General features: G+C 33.4%; 1 protein-coding gene across 7 annotated transcripts in view; it reads right to left on the bottom strand.

Annotated features, from left to right (window-relative positions):
* Positions 1-668, bottom strand: part of LOC106881555 (SWI/SNF-related matrix-associated actin-dependent regulator of chromatin subfamily A member 2) — a 74,084-nt gene extending 73,416 nt beyond the window's left edge. For all 7 annotated transcript variants that reach the window (XM_014931988.3, XM_014931995.3, XM_014931992.3 and 4 more), the window contains exon 1: positions 608-668. The gene's annotated coding sequence lies outside the window, so the exon portion shown is untranslated. The remainder of the gene's footprint in view (positions 1-607) is intronic.
* Between the last annotated feature and the right edge of the window lie 6,078 nt (positions 669-6,746).

Here is a 6,746-nt window from a genome sequence, read left to right as displayed (position 1 = left end):
AAGACGGGGAGGAGTGAGAGGATAGATTTAATAATGGTTAAGAAAGGAAAAGAAAGTATGAGAGAGGGAAACAGCAAAACACCGGAAAGAATAAACGAGTCAAGGGGTAAGATAGGGATAGGGGAGACGGTTGATAGAAAGGAGAGAATGATAAAGGATAAAAAGAGGAAGAAATATATAAATGTAGAGATATATTAAGGGAGATGAGAGGAAAAAATGAGACAAAGAAAAGGGAGAAATGAGACAAAGATAAGAAACGGAAATAGAGACAAAATAAAATATAGAGAGAGGAAGACAAGGGCGTGATAGTGAGGGGGGAAAAAAGAGACATAGATAAATAAGAGAGAGAGTAAAATAAAGATAGGGATAAATAAGAGAGAGGGGGAATAAAGATAAGGATAAATAAGAAAGAGGAGACAGAGAAAGACAGAGGTAGGAAGGGAGACAAAAAAAATTTTCCAAGTGTCTTAATGTGCAGAGGAAAAACTGAAAAGGAAAAAATGTCAGACTGGACAATAGTTTATAAGACCGGGCACCGTTGAATTGTCAATGTTTCTACTTGTTTTTTCTGAAGTCTGTATATCGATTTAAAACAAACATTACTTACCAAATATCCTCAAAATGAAATAGGAAAGTCATTCCATCGACGCCATGATCGCATAGGATATGAAATTGCGCATGTGCGTCAATTAGTGTGTGTGTTAGTGTGTAACTCTGTGTTTCTATCTCTTTGCCTTTGTGTGTATATACGTGTGTGCCTATGTGTGTATGTGTCTGGGCCGATGTGGCTCCACTGAAACACACGTACACATACACATATAAGCACCATACGTCTATAACTGTGAAGACATGATATTCATAAACACACCGTTTTTATTGATAAACACACATACATATATTTTGTGCTGTCGCCGGTCAGCAAGAGCTCAAACTTTGAAGGGGCTCAAATGAAACTAGATTAATCAGTCAATAAATTGGGATTCAGAAATCATTTATACGTATACACACACACACAAACATATATATATATATATATATAAATTTACACATATATATGTCTGTGTGGTTTGTGATTAATTAACTCATACTCTCTTAATTTCAAAATGATAATAATAATAGTAAGAATAAAAACTGCTTCCTTCCTCTTATTTAGTTTTATTTTTTGCCTCAAACTGTAAATTTAGTCTGGTAATCTCCAGATGGAGAACAAAAAAGGAAGGGGAGAAAAGAATTGACTAGAATAAAGCTAAAGTGACACGTTATAATTGCGTAAATCTGTTAAAAATCCTGTAATAATTCGTTCCCTTTAACCATTCCTTCATAAATTACTTCTTTATATCTTAAGACTATTTGCTGAAAATAATATTTTTTTAATCGACATATATTAAACTACAGACTTCCTTCTTTATATGTTTCCTTGTTTGTTCAAAGCAGATGGGGAAAAAATCTGTAGAAAGAAAATATAATGGTCAAATTTTCCATAAAGGTTTTATAACCAGACTTCGGATTATAATGAATTTTTTTTCATATGAGCAATATATACATTATATATATATATATATATATATATATATATATATATATATATATATATATATATATATATATATATATAATGTATATAATGTATATATAGGCATATATTGATATAAATAATTATATAAAAATGTGTATTCATTCTTGAATATATATATATAAAATATTATTAAATGACCTGTTTTCGATTATTTTTATTTTTTTTAAATGTTTCCTAGCTTCCATACTTCAATCTCTATTCTCCTCTAACCTAACCGCCTTAATCAGAAATTCAGTCAGAATGTGTGAGTAATAAGAACACATGTCGTCAGCCTCTAAAAAACAGTTTCTAAAATCTAAAAAACATATATACATACAAATAGCATAAAGCAACTAAAATCGTTCTTAAATTGTCTTTTATTTCTTATATATATATACTTAGATTAATGACTTATTTTTAAAAGATAATAAAGAGTGGGGAAAACGACCAAGTAAAGTCGAAAATGTGTAATGAAACGATATTTTAATAGGAGTGACTGGTGAACGTCTATAATAAATGGCTAATGTTCGCTTCACCACCACTTGCCGCCATCTAACAGGCTCAGAGTTGTCTCCCTTGTTAGACAAATGACTATTTGTTATTTTTAGGTTTGGGGAAAGATTAATAACCATTATTTATTTCCCTTCTCTAATTCGTCTCTTCTGAATTTCAATTTCGGTATTAAACTCAAGAACGAGTATTAGGAGACCTAACAAATACATATACGTCTTCAGCAAATGAAATGAAGATCAATGTTTGCTGTTCTGCCAGATGTTTCTTTGTTACTAAAATATTGAGCAGACGGTTGTTGGGGGGGAAAAAAGATGGCTGTTTATAAAAAGGATTTTTTTTAAAGAATGAATAAATTGATTAAATTTTCTCTCCAAAATGCCAACTATAAAGAATTTTTTAACGAACATATTTTATTCTCTCTCCTCCGAAGCATTATTATTTCATTTAACATTTATACAGTAATAATACTCTTTCTATAAGGCCTAGATTCAACATGGAGTCAAAAACTCTTTTTAGGTGATTGCTTCAACAATTATAGACTACCTTCATAGCACCCTCACACACATTTTCCCTGCCATAAATATTTTTATTTAGGAGGCAGATAATTTGAGGAAAGTGGTAGTTGAATAACTGGCCTAAAGGCACAGACTAAATGCTTGTGATATTGTGATATTATACATGCTCTTAAGTCAAGAATTGATAGCTTAACATTGTGTTTACTGTAGAGAGTTCACACAAAGTGCAATACTCAAAAGAATCAAAGTTTCTTTTTTTAACAATTCTGAACTGAAATATAACAAAGATGTAAGCAAAGAAATAAAGAAAGAATTTCAATCAATGACTTCTAAAAAAAAAACTGTTGCTCCTGATTTCTTTAGCATGTACATCCATTTTACCCTGCTGTTGAAATGGTGTACTTGGTAAAAAGAATAAGTTATGGAAATTCCCAATTCTTAGTTATTCTTATGCCTTAATGTTATTTCTTCAACTTTATTTCCCCTGAAAAGCATTGATTTCTTTGTCAGTTTTTGTGAAAGAATTGATTCTATTTTCCTACTGATGATTATTTATATTCTTGAGGGAGGAAAGGCAAGGTTTAATCTTGATTGGCAGCTAGAATCTAGAGAAACAAAACTGAATAATGCAAGACTCAGAGAACACACAACATTTTTATATAACATTCCTGTTTTTTTCTCAAGGGCATTAACCATTTTACAGATGTGTGAGGAATTCAACTTTGGACTGAAACCATGTCATGACTATCTTCTCAGTTGTATTTTCTCCTCACTTGTTCCTAAACCTATTGATTTCTTATGGAACTTGTACACCAACCTTTGAGGTCATAAAATTAAATATTGTCATGGCAATTTGTCAGATACTCTAACATTTCAAACACACAACTGTCACTTTCAAATGATATTGGTTCCAAATTTTGGCGCAAGGCCATCAGTTTCAGGGGAGGGGGCTAGTTGATTATATCGACCCCCCAGTACTCAACTGGTAATTATTTTATTTGCCCCAGTGGCATTTGAACACAGCATGTAAAGACAGACAAAATACTGCCAAGCATTTTGTCCATTGTGCTAGTTGTTCTACCAGCTCACTGCCTTACTTTCAAATTATACATCAAGAATATATCAACCATATTATTCTCAAAATATCCTTTGAATAATAGAAAAATTCCAACATTGAGAAACTGTAAAAGAGATTTTAAAAGAATGATAATATTGCCTGGATGATTATAGAAATTAGATTATTCTCAGAATTTCTGTTGATAACATTGTTAAATACTAATGATCAGATCTGGTGGAACAGATCAGTCTGACAAAGATAAATTACTCAACAAACAGGATTATCAACCTGATGTACAGGCATAGCAAAGCTGGAGTAGCACATAAAATAAACTAGAAAGTTTTATGAGTGGTCTAACCATATTTATTGTAGGACATGTTTTAAAATTTAGAACTTAATATGTAGTCTATGATTTAAGATGTTTGTTGAGAAACAGAGACATTTGCTGATTTTTCAGATCAAGTGATCACATATAATCTTTCTTGTGGATCCTGCTGTTATAACTAATGTTGTTGTTGAATTTGTTCTAATCAACTAGTACAGGTCATTGGAAACAGAATAGACCAGCAATGAATAGTTTAATACTGTTAAAAAATTTTTTTCAATATATCTTATATACATATACATAAATGTGTGTGTGCGTGTAAATGTATATATGTGTGTGTGTGTGTGTGTATGTGTGTATGTATATATGTATGTATGTATGTATGCATATATGCTGGTGCAGGTTCCATGTAAAAGACACTCAGTCCACTCTGTAGGGGTGGTTGGCATTGGGAAGGGCATCCAGCCATAAAAACCATGCCAAAGCAGACAGTGGAGCTTGGTGCACTCCTCTGGCTTACGAGCTCCTGTCAAACCAGCCAACCCATGCTAGCATGGAAGACAGACACTAAAAGAATAAGGAATAAGATGAAAGAAGATCTTAGGTGTAGGCCTCCTCTTACAGTTTAGAATTGTGGACACAGACCTAGGTCTATTCAACAACAACCAGTCAAGCATCCAAGTGGTTACCTTCTTATCTTACCTTATCAGTACCGTTTACTTTTTTTGAAGGATCTCTGTGACTGGTGGCAAAAGACAGAAAATAATTATATCTAAATGCATGGTTCTCATTTTAAAGACAACACTTGCTGAGGAAGATTTAGTTACTCTATTGAGCAGTTGACTAACAACATAGAAACTCATTTGTTGACTTAATTTTGGTAAACCTACTGCTGTAGATATGGTACAGAAATGTATCCTTTAATGTCAAAAATGGGCTATTTGGATATAAATTTATTTGCTCAAGAACAACAGGGGTTCCCACCTGGAGTGCCCATACACGCTAGGGGTGCAAGATAGCATTTCAGGAGGGGTGGAGTTGCAAAGAGTATATACTTTATTGTAATAGCTTTTTGGCTTACTCTTAACCCATATATGCTCATAAAAAAACAAAGTCTTAAAATTTCACTGTATTTAGAATAAACATTATGGTAAGCTTTCACAATCTGGAAGAGAAGGACAGTATGCAACTGTTAGCTACAGGTGTTGACTACCTACTGAACATTTCGTACGCTCAGTCAGATGCTTCCTGGCAAGTTCATGTTCAAACAAGTAGGAGCAGGTTTTGCGTTGCGAAAATGCAACCAGGGGTATATATGGGTTAAATATAACTTTGTCTTAATAAGCACAAGTACTTTATTATTCCACAGTAATGTATGTGGTTCAACTAAAAACATAATAACTTCATTATTAGAAAATTGACTTTTTCATCTTTAAATATAGTATTATTTTTGCGAGAGTGCATGGCTTGGTGGTTAGGGCATTTAGCTTCTTGTGCTTATAAGGTGATGAGCTTGATTCCCAGTGGTGTGGTGTGTCCTGGAGCCTGACACTTTATTTCATGTTGTTCCAGCTCACTCAGCTGGTAAAAATGAGTTGTACTTTTATTTCAAAGGGCCATCCTTGTCACATTCTGTGTCATGCTGAATCTGCCTGAAAACTATGTTAAGGGTATGTACATCTGTGGAGTACTCAGCCACTTGCATGTTAATTTCATGAGCAGGCTTTTCCATTGGTCAGATCAACTGGAGCCCTTTATTGTTGTAACTGATGGAGTGCCAGTTAGTTAAAAAATTATTTTTGAAAGGGGTGCAAAAACATTTCCTTGGAGTGCTGGGCATAGTAAAAGCTGGAAATCACTGCTCTAGAACTGTTCTACAAACAGGGGTAAAAGAAACTGCCCCCAAATTTTCAGCTTATTGGCTGATACACTATCAAGTCCCTATTTAGTTTCTTAAATTTGGACATATTCCTAATCTTCCTACCATTAACTAGTCCATTAGATTCAGATGTAATATTCAACCAAATGCCTTGTAATCTTGCATGTTTCAAATCCTTGTGTTTTTAAGTTGATTCTGTGATGAAGAATTAGGTCATCTGAATATAGGATAAACTTAATCAACATTATTTAATATCTGTTTTCCATGATGGCATGGGATGGATGGTTTGACAGGAGCTGACAAGTCAGAAAGGCAGGCAACGCCAGGCTCCAGTTATCTGTTTTGGCATAGTTTCTGTGGCCGGATGTCCTTCCTAACACCAACCACTTTACAGAGTTTACTGGGTTATTTTTAGATGGTACTCACATGGAAACTTTATTACATGGCACCAGCATAGGTGCTTTTCATGGGTACTGGCATGGATGGTTTTTATGTGGTGCTAGCACAAGTGCTTTTCACATGGTACAGGCACAGGCACTTTTTATGTGGTGCCAGTATGGGTGCTTTTTACATAGCGTCAGCACTTATTTTTAAATATTCTAATACATTTAATAAGTAATTCACTTCTTAAAGTAAAATTACTTTGAAAAAATGCATGACAAATATTGCTACCAAAATATACTGATATCTACTTGCTAGTAAGAATAGATATCATGAAATAATTATACAGTAATCCCTTACCATATCGCGGTCCACCTATCGTTGTTTATTATTTAAGCTTAAACCGATTCCTCCGTGGTGGTGTTTTGCATTTATAATAAAATAAATATATACAAATTATTAAAATAATTAAAAAAAATATACAGTACAGTACTGATTCTACTTCGCGGATTTTCACCTAT

Source organism: Octopus bimaculoides, chromosome 13, assembly GCF_046866305.1.
Source record: "Octopus bimaculoides isolate indiv1 chromosome 13, ASM4686630v1, whole genome shotgun sequence".
Classification (NCBI taxonomy): Eukaryota; Metazoa; Mollusca; class Cephalopoda; order Octopoda; family Octopodidae; genus Octopus; species Octopus bimaculoides.
The sequence above is the reverse complement of the archived record's forward strand: the minus strand, read 5'-3'. Positions and strand labels throughout refer to the sequence as shown.